Consider the following 24266-nt stretch of genomic DNA (forward strand, 5'->3'; position numbering starts at 1 on the left):
GCATCCTTCTTCCAGATCGACAAACTGCACCCTAGAGCTCTCGCGTGGATCGGGCCGATGCTGCCCTCACTGGGACTGGGTCTGTGTTCACACCACAGGATGAGGAAGTGGTGGCCCTTCCTCATCCTGCTTCTCCCACTTGGTTACCAGGGGGAATCCCATCTTGGGCAAAACAAGCTTGGACCGGAGAAAGACCAAGAGCTTCGGTTTGGGAACGTTTCAGAGGCTCGACGTGCCGGAGGCTGCAGTTGTATGCTCCAGTTCAGAGGGAGTGTGTGGTAGGGCGATGCTCTCTGTCTCTGGAGCCGGGCGCCTTGCAAGTGGAAGGCTTGCTGAGGTCGGATGCTGGGCCTCTGCAGCCTTCCCATCTATGTTAGTTTTCTGTCACCGTAAGAAAATACCTAAGACTTAGAGAAAGATTTGTTTGAGGCTCTCAGTTTGGGGGTTCCAGTCCACAGCTGAGAGACCCCAGAGTTTCGGTCCTGTGACATGACATAGCTTACCTTGGCAGGGGTTAAAGGTAATGTAAACCCCGCTTACTGCCTGGCAAGGAAACGAAGAATGGGAGAGGAAGGGGCCTCGGGCTTCAGAACTTGTCTCTAATGGGATGGGGAGACACTGTTCTTCCGTAGGGTAGCCACCGGGAGGTTTCTGCAAATAAGCTGCTGCTCAAGCTAGTGCAAACACCACCGCCTGCACTCAGGCACACTGAAGACAGGGCGGACTAGGCCGGAAGAAGGGAGTTGGTGGGAGGAAGCAGAAGTCTAGAGAAGGTAATGGGTGGGGTAAATGTAATTAAAACACATTGCATACTTGCCTAAGATCGTCCAAAGGAAAAAAAAATTAGGAAACAAAGGTCAAGGGGGCGGGGAGATGACTCAGCAGTTAAGGGCACTGTTGCCCTTGCAGAGGACCCAGGTTCCGTTCTGAGCACCCCCGCGGTGGCTCACAACCACCTGTAACTCCAGTTCCAGGGGATTCAGTGCCCTCTTCTAGCCCCCTCAGGCACCGGGACAACATGCAGACAAACATGCGAATTAAAATAAAAATTTAAATGTAAAAACCAGAATTCATTAGGGGCTGGAGAGATGGATCGCGCTGATTTTGCGCAGAGATTTCTAACCGGGTTTGCTCCCAGCACCCACGTGGCTGCTTACAGTGCTTACTCGCGATCCAGGGAAGCTGAAGGTCACGCTGGCTTCTCCGAGAACCAGGCACGAATGAAATGGGCATGCAGACAAAATGCTCCTACACAGACAATGAATCTAAACAGCTTTCAAAGTCGTAGTATTAGCAAATCAAATATTAACTAGCAAAACATGAGGACTGTTGTTTCTAAAGAAGGAAAATCCCAACCGTTCCTATTTTGCCAATAAAGACTCAGGAGCCAGATGCTGGGGTGAAAACCTGCTAGCTCAGAGAGGCAGAGAAGGTACCCAGGGGCCCTTCCTTCTCAGCTCAGGACTGGATGGAAAAAAACCCAAAAGGCTCACCAACTCAGCTGATAGCCCAGGAGGAAAAGGCCAAAAAACCCAAGACTTGGGCTATACGCCCCCAAAAGTAAGCTCAGAAAGGCCCTTTTTCTTCTCCATGCTGTCTTAAATACCCAACCCAAGGTCCCTCCTACTCTTTAATCCCTGTCAGCTGGTTTCTTGCTCCGCCTCTTGACCTAGGGTTAACTTTATTGAATCCTGTTCACAGAAAGCTCTTGGATTAAAGGTGTGTGCTAGGGCTGGGTGAAGCACACCACCATCACCTGTTTACAATAAACAGTAAATTTTTGGATTAAAAGTGAGTGACATGGCCCAAACACACCAAACAAGAAACAGTGTTTTACAGTTCACAATGTTGGGGTTCACAAAGGGGTCAAATATCCTGCAACAGAGAATGTGTTCCCAGTGATCTGAAGGCTTCCCACCAAGCCCTAGGTGTGGTGGTGGTGGTGGTGTATATGTGTGTGTGTGTGTGTGTGTGTTTTGAAAGAGTATTTCACTGTGTAACTTTTGTTGCCCTGGAACTCACTTTGTACATCAGGCTAGCCTGGAACTCAGAGCTCTGCCTGTCTCCTCCTCCTGAGTGTTGGGATTAAAGGAGTATACCACTGCACCTATGCCCAGGCCCCTGCTTTTAAAAACTCTATTATTTCCTATTAGTGGACCTTGAAGACCAAGTCTTTGGAGACCTTTGGGGGGGGCAGTTTCTGGGGATAAAACCCAGGGCATTGTGTGTGCCAGGTACTGCACCAGTGAGCTATTTCCCCAGCCCCTTCTGAGAGACAAAGATGCAGAGTGTAATACTATTTCCAACAGAGCATGGCCTGCTGGGCATCTTCCAGGTACTGGAAACTCTTTCATTCCCAGTGTTTCTTGATTGCATCTTGTATTTAAACACTTTGCCAGTTACTGTGCTGTGGAAGTCTCTGGTGTCACTGATTTCTTCTAAGTGTCTCTGTTGCCCTACTCTCTGCTACCTTTCCCCCTCTTTCCTCCCACCTTAAACTCTCCTTAGGGACAGAGGCTAAACCTGCCAGAATGGAACAACTCCAGACTTCCCCCACAGCACCCACACAGGAAAGTGCATGTGACATTAAAGGTAAGGTCCACAGACCGGAGATTGCTGTGTGCCTTCGTGTGTGTGTGTGTGTGTGTGTGTGTGTGTGCACCCAGTATGAGAGTGCATGTAGTGGACAAGTGCAAAACACAAATGCGTGTAGCTGGAGGCTTGGGGTACCTATATAATGTTATTGTCATTGTTATTGAGCTGGGTTTGGTGGCACATGTCTTCAATCAGCACTCAGAGTCAAGCAGGTGTCTGGGAGTTTGAGGCCAACTTGGTCTATATGGTGAGTTCCAGAGCTATAGAGAGAGACCCTGGGGAAAAAAAAAAAAACAACCCAAAATAATAATAATATATTTTTGTTTTGCTTTGTTTTTTGTCTGGTGAGGTAACACACGATAACGATTGGGATCCAGAACTCAGAACCGTGCTCTCCAGTTTTAAAGCTTGAATTTGGCTCAATTTAGCCACAGGACTCTGAGTAGGTTAGTTTATGTGTCTCAAATGTCATCTGTACAAAGGATGTTTGTAAAGCTTTGCATGACGTCACACTTCCTGTGCTTGTCGTCATTCTCTACATAGAGAGAACTCCCTATGAGAAAGAGATTTACTGTTGTTATGCTTTTGTTGTTGTTGTTTGTTTGTTTGTTTGTTTTTTGAGACAGGTTTCTCTGTGTAGCCTTGCTGGACTCCCTTTGTAGACCAGGCTGGCCTCTAACTCACAGAGACCCATCTGCCTCTGCATCTCTGAGTGCTGGGATTACAGGCGTGCACCACCATGCCCAGTTTGTCATGTTTTATTTATTTATTTGTTTGTTTGTTAAATACAGAGTTTCTCTTTGTGAAACCCTGGCTATCCAGGAACTCACTCTTTAGACCAGGCTGGCGTTGAACTCATAGAGACCTGCCTGCCTCCGCCTCCCAAGTGCTGGATTTAAAAAAACAAAACAAAACAAGAAAACCCTCAGTTTAATCAACTTGCAGCTGAGTAATCTGAACAGGAACTGGTCAACATCTTTTAAAGATGTTTAAATGATGTTATGGCTGTTAGTGTTTCCCCAACTATATGTCTGTGCACATGGGCACCTGGTAGCCGTGGACGCCAGAGAAGGCTCAGATTCCTGAAACTGGAGTTACAGATGGTTGTGAGCTGCCTTGTGGGTGCTGTGGAAGAGCAGCCTGTGCTTGTAACCAAATCTTTCCAGTCTCTAACGAACATCTTGTTCATTGTTTTTTTTTATTTGTGTGTGTCTTTGTGTATGTATGAATGTATATATGTAGTGTATGTATGTATGTATGTATGTAGTATATGTGTGGATGTACATATGTGCATGTGTTTGTGCAGGTGTGCTCTTTCTGTGGGGTATCCACCAGAGAAGACAAGAAGAGTTAGCCAGAAGCAGAACTGCAGAAGCCAGAAAGCAAAGTGAGTACATCTAGACACTTTCCCTGAACCGTGCACGGACTTTGATGGATTCGATCTTTGTTTTTGTTTTGGCGGGTGGCACTGTCTATGTGCTGAGTTTTAGGGCCTTAATGGTTCTCCCATCATGGAGTCAATTGTGTTGAAGTCTGGAGCCTGCTTCAATCTCACCTTTGCCTGTGGCTGCAGAGGTTCACGTCAGGTGTCTTCCTGACTTGGCTTTTTGCCTCATTTTTTATGAGATGGAGCTTCTCATTGAACCCAGAGCGTTCCAGTTTAGCCACGCTGGCCAGCCTTCCCATCTGTTAAGATTATAGACACAAGTTGTCACACTTGACTTTGAGGATGGGGAGCCAATCTCAGATCCGTGAGTTTGGGCAGCAGTGACTTTACCTACAGGAGCCATTGCTGCAGCCCCAGGCAGGAATTTTTAATCTACTTTATTCACTGCTAGATTCCCAGTGCATAAAAAGCCTGGCATCAAATACTCAAATATTTATTGAATGAGTGAAACCAACAAAACGGTAACTGTTAGCATCTGGCAGGGTGCTAAATGCACAGGAGAAGCAAAATCAATGTTTCCGTCACCAGCCTCCTGCAGTAGCGGGCCAGCACACTCATATGAGGGAAAGTGTTTTTGCAAAGTGCTACACAAATCATGCACATCATAAGAAAATGAATGACCACAGTTCCTTATTACTTGCATACCAGATTTGCAGCCACGTACATGGACATGCAGGTTTATTCTAAACCATACAATTCTATGAGGCAGGTCCATATGATTCGTATTTCTTTTTCTTTTCTTTCTTCCATTGTTTCTTTCTTAATCAGAGTTTCTTTGTATAGTCCTGGCTGTCCTGGTTATATTCTTTTAAGAGTAAGAGGTACTGTCTCCTGCCCAAGGCCACACAGCAAGGACAGAGGTAAAACCACAGTACACCTTGCTCCGTACTCGCAAATTTATTGCCTAACTTCATCGCCAACCTGCTATTGAATAGTATTTTCTAGAATGTACTTGGAGAACATGTTTTATACACGAGAAAGAATTCCTAAATGTTAAAGACTTTTCCATTTTGCTGAAGATTGAGCCCAGGGCCTTGCATACAGCAAGCATTTGAACAACTAAATGAGCTCCATTCCCCTCCACAATCCTTTTCCTCAAGAATCTCTGAAAATAAACATATCTGACCTTGGTTCAAGGTTAAACTCTGGGTCTTTGGAGAAATATTTAGATACTTTCTTCCCATTTTTGGTAGTGAAATTCCTAGAGCTTTACTCCCCCAGGGCCCATTTACAGGGTATCTCAAAGACCAAAGGATGTTTCCCAGTCTTCCAGGAAGTGGCCTTAAAACTGGGTGAAGTTGTTTCTGGGCATGCTCCACCCAGGCCCTATCACAAACTGTTTCACAACCTTGCTTCTTTGAGTCTATTCCTGAGCTTCCTGGGAGCCTCCTCTTTGCCGTATGACATCACTGCTCAGCACTACCCATTTATGCTCAGAGGAGTCCTCACAGGTGCTGAGACAGCCTACCTGGGTCCATTGAGAAATCTCTTCTGCTTTGTTTCCCTTTCCCTGAATCGTGGGTGAGACACAGCTGACTTCAGGGCTTGGTGAGTGCCTGCCAAGGCCTGAGCAATTACCTTCCAGAGACCAGAAGCCAAGGATGTATGTATATATAATATGGCAAAGAATCAATAAAGCACTCACAAAGCCTCAGGTCTCGCTGGCAGGCTGAGGTCTAGAAGCTTGGAATTCTAGAGCCTGTTCTCCCCTCCACCCAAACCTTCAGGAAAATAAACAACAAAATAACAACAGCTGCTCTCAGAATCAGTCTTCAGTTCCCTCTGAAAGGCAGGGTTACCCTTGAGGACGGTCTCCCCCGTTCCCTTCAGAGATGACTACCTTCAGGGCTCAGACAACCGGAGACACTATTGGGGGCCGGAAGGCGGAAAAGTATGTGACTTCATTCTTTCTAATTGCTGAGTTTCATTTCTGTTCCTGGTTGGCCTCTTAGGCTCTCTATTACTCTGTTTAAATTCCCTCTCGGTTAAATACTTGACTGACTCTGACTGAAAGAAAGGCGAGGGCTGGGGCCAGAGAGATGGCTCAGCCATTAGGAGTGGGAATGAGCTTGCAGAGGCCTGACATTAGGCAGATTATAGCCACCTGTGACCCTGGCACCGCCTTCTTCTGGTTTCCATGCGTAACGCACCCAGAAGCATGCGCCACCCCCATAGACAGAATCCCATAGACTAGGTAGTTCATAAAGAAACATTAAACTGACTCCCCAGCTCATGCACTTTCCGAAGCTCAGTTGGAAGGGTGAGTAGGATGTACAAAACCCTGGGTTTGATCTTTAGCACCTTATAAACCAGGCAGGGGGGCCCAATCCTGTAACCTCACACTTGGGAATCGGAGGCAGGGGAATCTTAGGGCCATCCTCAGTAACACAGTGAGTCTGAAGCCAGCTTGCATTACCTGAGGTCATCAGACCCTGTCTCAAGAAGGGGGTGGGGCTCGGGAAGAAGAAAATTTTGTTAGCTCACAGTTTTGGGAAGTCCAAGGGTTAGTGTCAGTCCCTGGTAAGATCATTATCCTGAGAACAAGCCGGAATGTGAAGGGGCACGCACGTGCAGAAGGGAACACAAGGACTGTATTTGACTTGTTTTCTTCCTTCCTTTCTTTCCTTCTTTCTTTCTTTCTTTCTTTCTTTCCTTCCTTCCTTCCTTCCTTCCTTCCTTCCTTCCTTCCTTTCTTTCTTTTTTGGTTTTTCAAGACAGGGTTTCTCTATGTAGCCTTGGCTGTCCTGGATTCGCTCTATAGACCAGGCTGGCCTTGAATTCACAGAGATCTTTCTGCCTCTGCCTCCCAGAATGCTGGGATTATAGGCGTGTGCCACCATGCCCTGCTTGCTTTTTCTTTTCTCTCCCTCTTTTTTAAGATTGAGTGATTTATTGATTGATTTTATGTATAAGGGGACTCTATCTTCATGTACACCTGCATGTCAGAAGAAGGCATCATATCACATTGTAGATGGTTGTGAGCTACCATGTGGTTGCAGGGAATTGAACTCAGGACCTCTGGAAGAGCAGCCAGTGCTCTTAACTGCTGAGCCATCTTTCCAGCCCTTGTTTTGTTCTTTTCAAGACAGGTTTTCTCTATGTAGCGCCAATTGTCCTGGAATTTGCTCATGTAGACTAGGCTGGTCTCAAACTCACAGAGATCTGCCTGCCTTTGTCTCCGGAGTGCTGGGATTCCGAGTCTCCTTGCCACAGACTGAGTGCGGAGGGATTACAGGTATACACCACCACACTTGGCTTGGATTTGATCTTTTTCATTTTATTCAAATTTTTAATGTGTGTGGGGGAGGCTCTCACATGTGAACATGAATGCAGTGTTCTTGGAGACTGAACAACATTGACTACTTTGGAGCTGGAATTACCAGTGTCTGTGAGCCACTGGACCGGACTGCTAGAAAGCAGCTTCCGATCCTCTTCAAGAACAGTACAAGCTCTTAACTACTGAGCTGTATCATGCTCTTACAAGCAGCCCACTCTCCCATAACTAACTCATTCCCGACATAAGGAGGATAATTCCTGAAAGGCTCCTCCCTCATGACCCAACCATTTTCATTAGCTGTAACAAGACTACAATGAGAACGAAGGTTTTGGTTTGTGTGGCTGGTTAGTTTTTCAAGACAGGGTTTCTCCATGGAGCCTTGGCTGGCCTGGCTGTAGACCATGCTGGCCTTGAACTCACAGAGCTCCACCTGCCTCTGCCTCCCTGAAGGCTGAAATTACAAGCTGGTGCCCAGTGGGAAACAAGGTTTTAACACATGAATTTAGGAGTTGTATTCAAACCACAACAAAGTCCAAACTTTATGAAAAACTTCAAATATGCAAAAGAATGAAAGGACAGAGTCTGTTCTGCTCCTTCAGGTGCAAACCATGCCCTTGATGAGGGAACAGCTTACTGGCCTCGTCTTTCTCACACTGGGGAATTAACAAGCCCATTTGCCTGCAGGCAGAGCCTCCGTTCTGCACTGGCAGCTTTTTCAGCAATGCAAGCGCAATTTGGTCCCCACCTACCGATTTCTTGTCTTCTTGTTGGTTTAGAACTCAGCTTTCCAATAATGGTGTTGAGCACTCGCCGCCCCCATCACACACCCCGACTGGAATATTCTCCTTAGAGACTTACAATGAGGCAGGCTCTCCTTGCAGGTGTTCCAGAGACGCCACATTCAGCCACAGCATGGGAAGAGGTGGCCTAAGACACCATCATCGTGGGAGAGTGTTTGCTTTGAGAAAAGATGTACGAAGCGTGCCGTTAAATACAGAGAGAGATGTGCCGGCAGCTGGCTGGAGGCATGAGTGCTACACAGATATGTGATAGAGCAGATACACGGAAATGTCACTCGGGGAACCCAGGAGGTAGTATGGTTACTCTTTGCACAATTCTTTCATTCTTCTGTGTATTTTAATTTCTGTGTGTCTGTGTGTGTGTGTGTGTGTGTGTGTGTGTGCACATACACATGTTCATGCCTAGTGCTAAGGATTTCAGGGATGCACCTTCACACCTATATTTTTTTTAAGCATGGATTCTAAGGCTCAAGCTTATGTCCTCACATGTGTAAGGCTTGCGCTTTACCGACTGACGTATGCTCTTGTGTGGTGTATGTGCGTATGGTGTGTGCACGTACCCAGGTGCACGGTCAGAGCAAGATGACAGCTGTTCTGCTCTGTTGCTCTTTGCTCTGTTCACATGGTTTCTCACTGAACCTGGAGCTAGGCTGGCTGCTAGTGGCCAGCAAGCCCCAGTGATCCCCCTGCCTCCGTTCCCAACAGTGCTGGGGTTACAGGCGTGTGCACAGCCGCACCCTGCTTCTAATGTATGTGCTGGGATCCAGAACTCAGTTTCGAGTTCTTGGGCGAACACTGCTCTTATCCACAGGGCAATCGCCTCAGCTTTTTTTTTAATTGTAATAAACTCTTCTGGCGTGTTTTGTTGCTCTGTGCTGTTAGCACTGGGGAAGCAGAAGCAAGAAGACTGTGGGTCTGAGGCTACCTTGGGCCACACAGGTGGGCTCTGTCTCAAAAATGTAAGTAAATAAATAAACCAATAGGGTAATTAAAAATAACATCTAAGACCAGGTGGTGGGGTATGCGCCTTCCAGGCCAACCAAGCAAGATGAGACAAACAAAAACCCCTAGTGATAATCTAGCTGGGCTTCAGGACTGGAGAGCTGATTCAGCAGCTAACATCACCTATTTCGAAGAGATTCTGTTCTCGGCACCCACATGGAGGTTCCCAACTGTAGCTCCAGTTCCAGGGGATCTGACTCCTTCTGGCCTCCACAGGCGCATGTGTGGGACAGAGACAAGCAATCCAGGTAAAACACTCATATACATATAATAAAAAGAAGACAAGTCTTAAAACCTGGCAAGCAGGGTCCTGTTAAGTTAGTTCCTTGGGAGGCTGGAAGAGGAGGGCTGAAAGTCTGAGGCCTGCCAAAGCTGTGAGTCCAGCCTGTGCAACGTGGTGAGAAATCTAGTGTTACAACAACAACAATAACGAGGCAAAACTCTAGAGGCTACGCAGGAAGGTCAGGAGTTCAAGGCCAGCCTCAGCTACATAGCTGGTTTTCAGCCATCCTGGGATATATGAGACCCTGTCTCAAAAACTCTAAACATTCAGGGCATGGATGGAGTCACATGCTGTTAAATCTGAAAACTTAAAACTTTGCAGAGAAAGCCCAAAACTGAGACGGTCTAATTACGGCAAGCTTTATTTCATATTAGCCAGGATGATGGACACTGGCCAGGTCCATACATGGGAGTTACAGAGAATTACGCTTATAAAGGCAAAATTCACAAGGCTGTGTATTTCCCCCCTTCCTCTAATCAGGGACAAGCATGCGCCCTGATGTACTTCCTGCCTATGACCCTCCCGCCTACCTGTGACCGAGCACATCCTGTGCAGTTGGGGCAGCCGACCTTGTTTACAGAAGCGAAAACACACGGCGTGTTCTCTTACGTGAACAGCAGCCCCCAGCGTTCCAGGAAGTGGTCTGTCCTTGGGCAGGTGGGGCTTACAGGTTCGAGCCATCTTTGTTTTATAACTCTCTAAGCACAGTCATTTAAACTTAAAGCATGACTTTTGCTTTCACAATGCCTGCAATCCCAGCACTTGGGAGGTAGAGGCAGGACGTTCAGGAGTTCCAAATGTGGAGCCGGAGAGATGTCTCAGTGATTAAGAGTCCTGATCGCTCTTCCAGAGGATCTGGGTTCAGTTCCCAGCACCCCCATGGCAACTCGCAACCTTCTTTAACTTTAGTTCCAGGAGAGTTGATGGTCTCTTCTGGCTTCCAAAGGCACCAGGTTCTGACATGTACTTGGTATAAGTACATATATATGTGTAGGCAAAGAACTTATACACATGAAAAAAATAAAAATAAAAAATATGCACAAATACATGCACATATACATAGAAATCTATTACATATACACATAAATACAATATATAAATATATATTCTTACACATAAAATACATTTTTATTTTTTATTTTTTTTTAAGATTTATTTTATTTATTTGTTACATATATACCAGAAGAGGGCACCAGATCGCATTATAGATGGTTGTGAGCCACCATGTGGTTGCTGGGAATTGAACTCAGGACCATCTGGAAGATCAGACAGTGCTCTTAATGCTGAGCCATCTCTCCAGCCCCCACATAAAATAAACAAACAAAAATAGCCAGGTGGTGTTGCTTTATGCCGTTAATCCCAGACAGAGGCAGGCCAATCTCTGAGTTCAAGAGTGAGCTTTAGGACAGGCAGGGTTACACAGTGAAACCCTGTCTTGAAAAACAAAAACAAAACAGCAACAACAACAAAATAACTTTAACAAATGAAACTGAAGGAGAAGGAGAAATAGTAGCTGCCAGGCTTGGTGGGAGACACTCCTTTGATCCCAGCACTTGGGGGGTACAGAGAGGTAGGTAGATTTCTGGGCCACACAAGAAACCCTGTCTGCAAAAACAAAACAAAACAAAACAAAACAAGCAATCTGCAGGACCGAGCCTGCTGCCTTCCTCACAGTTTACACTGGCGTTTCCCTGTGTGCTTATTTTATTAGCTCCTGGCTCTGCGGTCACTGGGAGTCCAGGCAGATGATCAGCACACCTTATTCACCGAGTGGACGCTGGCAAATGACAAGGTGTGCAGCACACTCACCTCTGGGCCTGATGACCCAAATTTGATCCCCAAGACCCACACAATAGAGGGAGAGAATCAGCTCCCTCAAGTTGTTCTCTGACCCGGTGCACCCAAACTCGAGCACAATCAATGTGAAAAAAAAAAAATTAAAATATTTTAAAAAATTTTGTCATTTGTGAGTTTAAAAAAACAGGTTTTATCGGAGATCAGGTTTTTAAGATTTGCCAGTAAAGAATCTGTTGGTCAAAGCCAGAAAGGACAACTGCAAAGCAGGGAAGTTGATGAGCAAAGACTTTAGACCGACTTTACAGAAGTGCTCACAGTCTCTGGACTCCCATTGTGCGCCTGAGCCCCACTAATCTGCATTTTGTAGGGCTGGTAGGACGCTGGCTTTCACACCCTCATACTCGATAGTTAGCACACCAAAGCCACTCCCTTGATAAAAGGGTGACAGCAAGACAAAAACATTACCAACAAAGGTCTTTAAAAATTTAAAAGCCTGATAAAGCCCTCCATTTCACATCTGCTAGGAAAGGAAATCGCCTCTGGCAAGCGGCTCAGCGCTGCCCACCTGTACAAACACCTACCCCAGCTATCTTCTGCAGCTGGCCCGAGGGCCCAGTCTCCTCAGAGCTGGGGGAAAGCTGGGTCTAGTCACGTTGGTGAACTAAGGAGCTGATGCTCTAGAAACTTTTTGAGGATCAAAGCCTGAGATCTAAGGCCTTGGCAAAGAATGTAGGCGCCTGAGGGCGTAGGTGGGCCGTGGGTACAAAAAGCCGGAGATACCACAGCCAGGTGCCACATGCTCACCTGGCACCCCAAGCCTGCCTGCAGACAGAGATGTGAGGGTTGGTGCACGGCAGGTGTCCAAAGCTGATGCTGCAGAAACGGTGTGTGTGTGTGTGTGTGTGTGTGTGTGATGTCTTCCTCAGTCACTTTTTTAAGGCAGTCTCTCACTGACCCAAGAACTCACAGATTCAGGTAGCTAGCAAGCTCTGGTGATCCACCTGTTTCAGTGTTTTTTTTCCTTCTCCAGTTCTGGGACCCATTTCCATGGGGGTGCTGGGTTCTGAACTTAGATCCTCCTGCTTGCATAGACAAGCGCTGTGTCACCTGAGCCATTTTTCCAGACCCCGTGTGGCTTTGTTTTGTATGTATGTTTTTAAAAGTATCAAGCCATGGCTTCACGGCTGTGTTCCCAGCACCGAGGAGGTAGAGTCAGGAGGACTGTAAATCTGGAGAGCGTTATAGGCCACTGTGGGCTACAGGGTCAGACGCTGTCAACACAAAAGAGAAAGCAGCGTAACCGAGTGAATAAAAAACTTACGTAACTACTGTTCCTTTTTGTACAATAAAAAAGGGTATAGTAATTAAAACAAAATCTCAAGTTTTTATTCAGAAACCAAGTTGTTGTGTCCCCCCACCTCCATCTTCCCCCAAACGTAGTGAGTTTTAGGACATTCAAGGCTATGTAGAAAGAACCTTCCTCAAAATGCCAAAAAGTTACGGAACTGCATGTGTCATGGAAGTTCCTTAACTTGGAAGAGTGGCTGGCGGTAGCAGTAACCCCAACACTTGGGAGGTCAAGGCAGGAAGATCAGAAGTTCAAGCTTATGCTTGGCTGGCAAGGGGATTAGCAGCTGGCCTACTTTAAAATAAAACAAAAACGCTTTTAAGGAGCAGGAAGGACACTGTTAATACTGATTATCAACTTTCAGGATCATGTCAAGTAGAAAGCAGGCCTCTGGGCACAACTGTGAGAGAATATTGAGGTTAAGTGAGGTGAGGACTGTAGGCTTTGAGTTTTAAAACTTACTTTTTTGGGGGTTCCTTAAGTCTTTACCTCCCTTCCAAACCCCAACCCTAGGTAGAAGAGAGTGTTGGAGAGATGGCTCGGAAGTTAAGAGCATCAACTGTGTGTTCTTCCAGAGGTCCTGGGTTCCTAGGTAGAAGAGAACGAAGGTTAATAGGGACAGGGGATGTAGACCTCTTTAGACATAGTTCCTTGGGGGCGATTCCATCCACTCTTCATTGTCAGGATACCCAGCAGTGCAGCAAACCAGCAAACCAGTAGCAGCGGCAAATGCAGCAGCAGAACAAATCAGCAAACCAGCAAACCAGCAATCCAGCAATCCAGCAATCCAGCAATCCAGTAATCCACCAATCCAGCAATCCAGCAAACCAGCAATCCAGCAATCCAGCCAAAGCAAAAGCAGGAAGAAGGACCACCAGTAGCAGGGGCAGCAGGAACCTCCTTGAAGCATTATCGTGTGTGATTATCGTGTGTGAAGGTGGGTATGCCCATGCTACAGGCTGTCTGTGGAATTCAGAGGACAACTTTCAAGAGTCCGTTCTTCCCTCCAATCGTTGGTTTAGTGGGTCAAACTCAGGTCATCATGCTTAGACCTCAAGTGTTTGTATCCATGAAGTGTTTCTCTCTAGGAGTGTCTTAAAGCAAAGCAAAATATTCTCCTTTCTCCAGGTTCCTATTTATGCCTTCTCGGAGCCTGCACCATGATGTTTACCAGCTGGCAAAAACTATGACCCCTGCATGAGGCAGTTTCCAGCTGACAAAGATCACGTGCCCTCTGGCAAGGCTGTTATCAGCTGTGGATACACCAATCCCACACTTGGGATTACAACAAAAACATATTTACATAACATAACCCAAGCTTTCACTCTAGGGAAGGCCCACCCACCCCCTTCTCTGTGAGGGCTGCTCTGAGCTAAGCTCTTAGAATAAAAGGCTGAGTACCAATGTTCATCTCTCTGCTTCCTGTGTGTGAATGCGGTGTGACCAACTGCCTTGGGCCCCTGGCTTCCAGGCCAAAATGGACCATGCCTTCAAGCTGTGAGCTGAAACAAGTACCTTCTCCCCAAAGGTGCTTTTGTCAGGGTATTTTCGTCACAGTAACAATTAAAGTAATAAATATGGACACACTAGCTAGTCTTTAGAAGAGTGCCTGCACTCTTTCATTCTCACACTCTGTTGTAGCAGAGGCTGTCCTTGAACTTCTGATCCTCCTGCCTCAACCTCCCCAATGCTGGGACTGCAAACACCTTCTACCATGTTTGGCCTCAAACTCACAGAGATCCATCTGCCTCTGCCTCGGAGTCCTGGGATTAAAGACAGATGCACCACCACGCCTGACTACAGCACTCAGTCTCTAACCTACGATAACACGTATTTGAGACTTTTCCAACTTGATGCACATGACATATTTGTGTTGCCTGTGAGGAATGGCGTCCTCCATCACACAATCATGCCAACGGCCAAGAAGCTTCCTCTTTCCCAGAGGCCAGCTTTGTTCTCTCTGCCAGAATAGCAGCACCTTGAATTATTTTGGTGTTTGTGGTGCTGAAGATTGGACCCTGGGCTTTATGGGGGACAGGCAAGCAAGCACTTTACTTCTGAGAACTACATCCTCAGCTGAACTCTGAATTCTTACCACATGACCTGGGAGGCCTCCCTCACTTGTCTGGAGCCTCAACAGAGAGGTCTTGGGCCCCTCTCCACATGAACCTCCTATTTATTTATTTATTTATTTATTTATTTGAGTTTTGAGTACTTATCTTTCTTGTTGTGACAGATACCTAACAAAAGCAACTTAGCAGAGTGTGGTGGCACACGCCTTTATTCCGAGCACTCAGGAGTCAGAGGCAGGTGGATATCTGAGTTCGGAGCCAGCCTGATCTACAAAGTGAGTTCCAGGACAGCCAGGGCTACACAGAGAAACCCCATCTTGAGAAACCAGATAGATAGGTAAGTAGATAGATAGATAGACAGACAGACAACAGATAGACAGACAGATAAAAGCAACTTAAGAAAGGGAGTTTATTTTGCCCCCGAACTCCAGGTATACTGTAGGCCACGCTGCATCTGCAATCAGGAGGCAGAGATCTATGAATGCTGTAGCTTAGCCCTCTTTCTCCGTTATTATTTTGAAGAAATGAAAAAATTCAGAGTCTTTGTTGTTGTTGTTTTTGTTTTTGAGACAGAGTTTCTCTGTGCAGCCCTGGCTGTCCTGAAACTCACTCTGTAGACCAGGCTGGCCTCGAATTTAGAGATCTACCTACTTATGCCTCTGAAGTGCTGGGATTAAAGGTGTGGGTCACCATGCCCACACCATGCCCTCTGGCAAAATGAGAGTCTTAAGACAGTAAGTTTATTTCTCAGTAGTCTGTGAATTGACAAGGAGGTTTTTCTATTCATACCTGGCTTGTTTGGTAGTTGGAGTGAGGTAGCATGTGGAGCCTTGTCTAGAAGGTTTGGGGCTTGCTCTCAGGCTGGACTTCTTTGCAGAGCAGTGGGAAGTTTCCAAGAGAGAGTTAAGCAGATGTTGTGAAGCCTGGAGCTTTGTCTCAGAACTAGGAAGCAGCCACATCTGTGGAATCCCCTTGGTTAAAGCAAGCCATGTAACCAGCTCAGATCAGAAAAGTGGGGGCAAGTTTTCACTGGGAGATGTAGGGTCTATTTAAATTATTACAGTGATATCTTCCTCTGGGTGTGATGGCACACTCCTGTAATCCCAGCACTCTGGAGGCAGAAGCAGGCGGATCTCTGAGTTGGAGGCTAGCCTGGACTCCAAAGGGAGCACCAGGACAGCCAAGGCTTCATAGAGAAACCCTGTCTTGAAAAAAAGAAAGAATGAAGTGTTAATATTTACACTTGGATATCCAGCTGCCCCAGCAACAATCTTTCTTTTTTCCATTGGGTGAACTGGCAACCTTGTAAGGAATCAGTCATCCATCACTACCACAGCAAATGAGAGGATTGTCATCTTGTTCTCTCCTGTGGAGCAGTTCTCTTGCTTTTACCATTAACTATGTAGCTTAATAAGGATTTAGATACTTGTAATGTTATATAATATGTAATTATTATACTGGATACAGAATATACAAATACAATTTTAAACAGCAACAGGATTCCATTTGATTTTGGTACACTGATGTTTAATCATAAGTAAACAAGGAGTTCTAGTATCCACAGCTTTTTCCTTCAAGCATTCAGATAATTCCATTTTTTCCTTTAATCAGATAATGAGAAGTGGTGTATGAGTAGATTTTCTGTTTTGAATTGAATGCCACTGAATTCCTGTGCAAACCAATTGCACTTCCCCTCCCACCCCCACTGAGTTCCTTTTCTAGCCTTCTGCCTCATTCATGCCTTGGAGAGGCAACATTATTTCTTGTCTTGGCTCCATGTCAAAACTCCAGGTTTGTTGGGCATAGTGCCACACACCTTTAATCTAGCACTTGAGAGGCAGAGGCAAGTGGATCTCTGTAAGTTCAAGGGGATCCTGATCTAATATATATGTGTATATGTGTGTGTGTGAGTGTGTATCACAATTTTATTCATATATAGAGATACATACATGCACATACTTTTATCCATATAGTGATATATATACACACTTTTGTCATTTGTTGGTATAATGTTCTTTTAAAATGTATATGCCTTACCCTTGTTAATTCAAATGCTGATTTCCCCACCCCCAACTCTCTGGTTTCAATCTGGATATTGCATTGTGATACTCACTATAAGCATCCTGTCTCAACTCTTGTGTAAACAGGACACAAATAAAGCAATTAGATACAATGTTGTGCAATGGGAGGAGCCAGAGGACAGGAAAGAGTGGAGGAGCTAGAGAACAGGAAGGGGCGAGAAGGAGGAGGAGCTCGAGGAGGAGAGCAGGAGGAGAGCCGAGCTAGAGGAGAGAGCTTGGAGGACTTAAAGCAAGAACCAGACCTAAGATTTCACAAAAAGCAAGTAAAATGTGGGAAATCTAAATGTTAGGAAACTGAGGGCATGGAGGTTTAGGAGGGAATAAATATTGCCCAGCATTGTGTTCTAGGTTAACTAAAGACCCAGTCTCTGTGTGGTGATTTGGTTATACAGCGGCTGAGGATTAACAGCAGCGATACAGAAGATAAAACAGTAGCAAATATCAATAACTTCCTACAATAGTCATTTCATAGTATAATACCTTTTTATATGCCAAAAGACACTGCTAAGAGATCTTTCAATGTGCGTTTTAGTCGACAATGCCAGTTGCCTTTTTGTTGTTGTTTTGTTTTTTCAAGACAGGGTTTCTTTGTGTAGCTTTGGCTGTCCTGATTCGCTCTATAGACCAGGCTGGCCTTGAACTCACAGATCTGCCCGCCTCTGCCTCCTGAATGCTGGGATTAAAGGTGAGCGCCACCACTGCCTGGCTCAGCTGCCATTTCTTGATCCTTCCCCCATTTCCAGCACTATGCTAAGTGTTCTACAAACAGTAGTTCACTTGACTCCCTCTCTGCTTTATGCAATGAGCATTGCTGTCTGTGTTTTACCCAACTGCAGCTGAGGCGTAGAGAGGTTAATTGGCCAGTGCCATAGCACAGAGCCAAGGTCAATGTCAGCCTTGTCTCACTGCAGAATGTTTGTGCCCACTGCTTTACATGCTCTGGGAACCTCACTCTGCCTGCCCTGGTGTGTCATCGACGAGACGGCTTGTGAACTCTCATGACCAGCATCCGGTACAGACAGTACCCTGTGATCAGAGTGTGACTGCAAATGGCCAAGTGCAATTGGTCGGAGCCCTTTGTGGTTTGCTTGGTCTTGGTGTCTGCCCTGACACACGCTCACATGAGGCATCCACAGTGGAAGCTCCTCAGGGAAATTGTAGTATGTGCTTTTTGTTTTCAAGATTTGCAAAAAACAAACAAACAAACAAAAACAAAACACGACACAACATATTAACATCAACTTTATTTAAGACTTGGCCATAATTCTTCAGCTTAAAGTATGTGATCTGGTGTTTTAGAGATTTGTAGACTTGTGCAGCAATCGCTACAGTCAGTTTCAGAACATTTTTATTATCCCCTAAAGATATCCAATCTCCATAGCCCAACTTCATCTCTTTCCAGACTCCCTGGACAGCGTCGACCTCTTGTCTAGCTTCCATATCTACAGATTTGCCTATTTCATCGATTTTGTAAAAACAGGATCATAGAGCAGTCATTCTGTTTTTGTTGTTTGTTTATTCTTTGAGGCAGGGTAACAAACAGCCCTGGAACTCACTGTGTAGCCAAGGATGATCTCGAACTCTTGATTCTCTTGCCTCCATCTCCCAAGTACGGGTGATAGTCATGCTCCCTCCCTCCTCTCCTGGCTACAACGGTCTTTTGTGACTTTTTTTCTACTTTGAACTATGATTTTATTTGTTTGTTCAAGAGACAGTTTCAGTGGACAGCCCAGACTGACCTCCAACTCAGCCTCCTGTGGCCGGCTCGAAGATGCTTTGGAATTTACCCACGAAGTGCCGAGCATTAGTATTTAATTTCTTGTTATGCCAAGTACCGTGCCATTGTGTGGTTACACCACATTCAGTCTATCCACTCATCCGGTGATGGACTTTTGGGTGAGTTTTAAATTTTGGCTGTAATGAATAATGCCACAATGAATATGGTACAAGTTTGTGTGTGTGTGTGTGTGTGTGTGTGTGTAGACATGTGCTTTCTAGTCCCGTGTTTTGTCTTCATACACAGTCCACAAACATTACCCATTCTAACACAATCTTTGTCTTTGTGCAAGGAGAAGATATCTCTCCCCTTGTAGCTCATCTCAGTGATTTCTAAGTTAGCCTTCCCCGGCCCCTCCACAGGCTCACTTACCTCAACGACGTCAACCCTCAACCAAGAACAATTGGTTAGCTCATAACACTAGAAGTGACCATGCCCCCTTTTCTTTCACCTTTCAATCCACTAGGTACTGTGGGCTCTAACTTCAGAGTTTCCTCCAGGACCTCCGCCCAAGCTTCCATCAGCTTCCCTACGCTAAGGCAGTGGTCTCCTCCCTGGCCTCCCCACTTCCGCCTCTGCCTCCACAGTCTGCCTCGTTCAGCTCATGCGGCTACCGAGCCTCAGGTTGCCCAGACACCGCGTCCTCACACTGGCCACACGCTCAGGAGAGCTCTTCCTGCCTCCTTCCCATGCTTCATCTCCTATTTCCTGCTTCTGCTCCACCTGGCACTGTTGTCAGCGCTTCTCACCAGCATCGGGAATTTAGAAAACAACACAAATTTCACGTGCTCTGTGTTTTGCTGGCTGAGGTTTGTCTGATAGTCTCAATTTCCCTTTATAGGCAGCTGCTGGCAAACCCAGGTTCTTTTCTTCCAATCTTAATTACTAATATGAATTCTCAGCTCACGTATTACACTGTGCACAATAATTACATTCATATATATATATGAATATATATATGGAGGTTCCAGGGTGGCTACAAAAGGGTTAAAAAAAAAAGCCACAACGGAGTTCAAAGAGGCTTTGCTGGAGTGTCAGCAGGCTGACAGAGATGTAAACAGTCTCTGGGGGGAGGAGGGTGTTTAGCTCCAGAACTGTGTAGGACATCCACCGAGTCACTGCCTCAGGGACAGGCCACAGGGCCACAGGGCCACAGGGCCACAGGTTTGAGCTGATTTCAACTGCCAAAGTGAGGTGTGAGGCCATGAAGAGGGTAGAGGCAGAGTGCAGTACCTGATCCAGATGGACAAATGAGGGGATGGACAGACAGCAATTGTGTTGGCCCATAAGGCCTAGCTGAAGCCCTGGGGTAGCTGGGAGTTGCCTGCCTGTCAGCCCCTTGATGCATTAGCCTGCTGGTCAGATGCCGGGTCAGTGAAGGGTCATCACTCTCACAGCGCTAGTTTCTTCTTCTAGGGTCCAGGAGAGGGGGTTGCACCCTTTCCGTCGTCTGGTGTGCTTCCCAAGCTCCACGCCTGGATTTCCTGCTAGGATGTTACTATGTTCAAGTGCCCACAGGGTAATCTATAAGAACGATCTGTTTTATTTAGTGCATTAGTGTTTGCCTACGTGCATGCATGCGTACCATGCGTACAGCCGCCGCCCTCAGAGCTCAGAAGAGGGCACCAGGTCCCCTGGAACAGGAGTCGAGTGCTGCCAGGCCGTGTTTACACGTACAGCAAGATACAGAGTCAGCCCGCTGTTGCCTTTGCACTGTTAAACACGGAATCAAATGCTGCTTGCAAAATAAAGCCAGGGCAAGGCAAGCCTGAAAAAAAAAAACAAAAAAAAAAAAACCACTGCTTGGCAAACGGCTTGCGGACTGGCTTTGCCCGTGTCGACACACTCCTGACCCACTGGTGGAAAGCTGGCCTATCATACACCACTCTCCGGCACTTCCCTGCTTCATCTTGGCCCTCCTCAAGTAGTAGATATCTACTGTTTACTGTTCTCCTCTCCACCCCACCCACGCCCTTCCCCCATGTCAACATAAGCCAGGCAGAGACTTTCTGTCCCAGAACCTGGCCTGGTGGGAGAAACCCTGGCGTTCTTTCTGTGGGTCCGAATTGGTATTCACACATTCATTCACCCCTAGATCCTGTTTCCATGAAACCAAACAATATACAGTTGTGACGGTCTCTGTGAGCACCACAGCCAGGGATGATCTGTGGGAGGCAAGGTGATAGTTCAACACGACTCAGTAGCCAGTGCTGGTTCAAATGCTGGGACTCTGGCCCTGAGTAGTTTATTTTAGGCCTGCTTAAGCACAGTACGGCTTGGTGAAAACTTCCCCAGTGATAATGAACCCAAACCCATGTGCACAATAAAACTTAAGACATGGCTACATCTTGTCCTTATAAATACGCGTGACATCTTCCAGAAAGATGATTCTCTAGATTGACAGACTCGTTGTAAGGGCCTGTGGGAGGATCGGGTGTGGTCTTGGCCTTACAGATAGGGCGAAGCTCGGCAGGCTCTTACCCACATCAGCTGCTAGCCTCTGGGCAGTTAACGGGTTATGCATCCCTTCCTCTGAGAAAGCATCCCTTCCTCTTGGTCCCCTAGTGCTCATCTGTGAGCACAAGGGCCTCCTGGCCTCCCACAATGTTCAGTTTTGAAAAGGCAATCTTGGGCTATGGGATGGTTCAGCTGGTAAAGCTGCTTGCTGCCAGTCCCATGAACTGACATGACAGGAGGAAAGAACCATCCCTGGGAGTTGTCCTCTGGACCTCCATAGGCTCACTAAGGCACACATACACAAGTAAATAAATGTTTAAAATGTTTATGTTCCGAGTACTTATTGAGAACATGAAAAGAAATCACTACAAACTACAAAAACAAACAAAACCCTCTGACAGCCAGATATGGTGTGTTACCTGTAACCTAGTACCTAGGAGACCGAAGGCAGGAGGATGAACAGTTCAAGGCCAGCCTGGGCTATATCACTCGCTGTGTGACTCTGGGTGTCAGCTATTTATCTGAGATGAAAGGGATGGTTTTTCTGTTATTTTTATCAAGATGTAACAGGTCATCTTGGAGTAGACCAGGGACTGATGGTCCCCTTCCCCCGTCTGGTAGTCAGTGCAGGCTCTTGGTGAGGCTTCTCCCTCCATTGGTTTCACCCTCAGAAAGGCTGGCTTGGAAGAGCTTTAAAAAGCCAAGAGCAGCCAAGAGTGGTGGCACATGCAGAGAGACAGGAGGATCTCCGAGTTTGAGGCTGGCCTGGTCTACAGAGCACGTTCCAGGACAGCTAAGGCTACAAAGAGACATGGCAAGGGCTCTCTTCTTCCCCTCACTGCCATGGACTACACACTTGACTCAGTTTCTTGACATGTCCTCTCACACAACTTTCAGAGTCAGGTGATCTCTGGCTAAAAAGCAAAGGGAAAATTGTCCCAGTTTCCCCCTGGATTTACACGAGAACTGGTAACAAAATCAGGAACAAATTCAGGAGAAGACCCCGAAGGGGGCAAGGCCGGGCCTGTGAACATCTATGTGAGATGGCATGAATGGTCACGATGAATTGTGGTCAATGATCCATCTTGCCAGGTGGAGCTGCTAGTTATCACCTCTGGAGATTTGGACATTTTCAGTTAGGAATCTGACTTGCTTTTTATCTGCTCTGCATGAATGAGTTGATTGATTGATTCAATAACGAATATGTTGGAACTCTCCCCAGCCCTTAGGTCGAGGTCTCTTAAATTCTAGGTGTGGAGTGGTTTGCTTGTAATGTATCACTTCCTATACCGTCTTCACTAGGCTCAGGGATGCCAGGCTGGCTGATGAAGGACTATTTCTGAATGCGACTGTGAGAGGATGTTTCTAGCAGAGATGAGGAAATCAGTTCAACACACAGACTCACTAAGATCACCCTCACCAGTATGGGTGAACATCACCCAATTCAGGTCAATGGAACAAAAAATCAGGAAAGGAGCCAGGTGTAGTGACTCATACCTTTGATTCCAGCACTTGGGAGGCAGAGGCAGGTAGATCTCTGTGTGTTCAAAGCCAATCTGCTCTACATAGCCAGTTCCATGGACAGCCAGAGCAACATAGTGAGACCCTCTCTCAAAAAAAAAAAACAAATAAACGAAAAACCACCAGGAAGGGAGAAATCCTTCATCCTGAGCTGTGACACTTATCTTCTGTGCTCAGACATTATAGGACTAAATTTTGGGATGTCAGACTTACCTCAGCATCCCTTCTCTTCCTCAACCCTTCCCCTGACTCAGTTTCTCTGTTTTGTAGGGTCTGAATTATACTGCTGGTTCTTGGTATCACAGGACTCTCAGTCTCCATGAACCTATGAAGTGATTTTCATAGTAGGTCTCTCCTTGTATATCTCACCAGTTCTACTTCTGGGAGAAACTGAGCTGATGCAAGCCCTGAAGCGCTCACCGATTCTTCTACATTAGTCTAAGTTGAAAAGCCCAGATTTAAGAGTGTGAGAGCAGCATTCCAGTTTGGTTCCTGTTGCCCTGATAAAACACTCTGTCAAAACAAACTTGAGCAAGAATGGGGTTTATTTTTTTAGCTTGCAGTTCCATTTCAGCACATAGTCTGTTATTGTGGGGAAGTCAAGGCGGGGACCTGAAGCAGCTGGTCATAGTCATGATCAACAGCTTGCTTTCTTTGCTCTTGTACAGATCTGGATCCCCTGTCTAGGGAATGGTTCCACCCACGGTGGGCTGGGGTTTTCCACATCACTTAATGTAGTTAAGATGATCCCCTACAGACATGCTCGAAGGCCGACCCAATGTAGACAATCCCTCATTTAGACTCACTTTGAAGGAGATTTCCCTGATATGCTGACACGTGAGCAGATACCTGAAGTGAGTCATGTGAGCATCTAACGGAAGAACATTTAACATGGAGGGAAGAACAAGCATAAAGCATCAATAGAGAAGCATTTGGTATGACTTAGAAAAAAACAAAAAGGCTATGGCATGCTGGGCATGGTGGCACAGGTCTTTAATCCTAGCACTGGGGAAACAGAGGCAGATGGATCTCTGTGAGTTCGAGGCTAGCCTGGTCTATACAGTGCGTTCCAGGCCAGCCAAAGCTACATAGTGAGACCCTGTCTCAAAAAACACAAAAGCAGTCAAAACACGATGGATAAAGGGAGATAAGCAAAAAAGGCAAGGTTACATACCCAGGGAGAAGATGGACTCAGCATTAAAAAGACTTTCACGTGGAGTGAAATGTGAAGTTCCTGTAATTTTTGATTAGTTGTTTTTGTTTTTGTTTTTAGTTCCAGGCGGGAAATGTTTTGCCAATATTTTATTTATAGAAGTTTTCAAGCTACACCAAAAGTTCAAAGAATTGTACAGGAACCATACGCAGATCCATGACCAGGGTTCTACAACTCTTATTTTTATTTGATTTTGATTTATGTTTTTGACATCCACCTATCCCTATTAAGCTCTGAGGAGTATTGTTATGTTTCAATTTTTGAGACGGTCTTAGCATGAAGCTCAGGCTAGCCTAGAGCTTACTATGTATCCCAGGCTGGCCTTACACTTAGGATCCTCCTGCCTCAGCCTCCCAAGTGCTAGGGTTACAAGTCTGTGCCATGTACCCCCCACATTTCTGGCGGTCTGTTTGTTTTTAATTGATAAATTACAGGACTATGGAAAGTTGGTGGGAGAATCTCAATGGGTGAAGAAGCGATAACACAGGAGAAAGGAGTGGCAGGTAGAAAGGAAAAGCTAAACAGGTTCTTTAGTAAGAAGAGAGTTTCAGGAATCGAGGTGGGGTTAGGGACAGACTTGAGTAAGTAGGTGCAGC

This window comes from Meriones unguiculatus, chromosome 10, assembly GCF_030254825.1.
Source record: "Meriones unguiculatus strain TT.TT164.6M chromosome 10, Bangor_MerUng_6.1, whole genome shotgun sequence".
Classification (NCBI taxonomy): Eukaryota; Metazoa; Chordata; class Mammalia; order Rodentia; family Muridae; genus Meriones; species Meriones unguiculatus.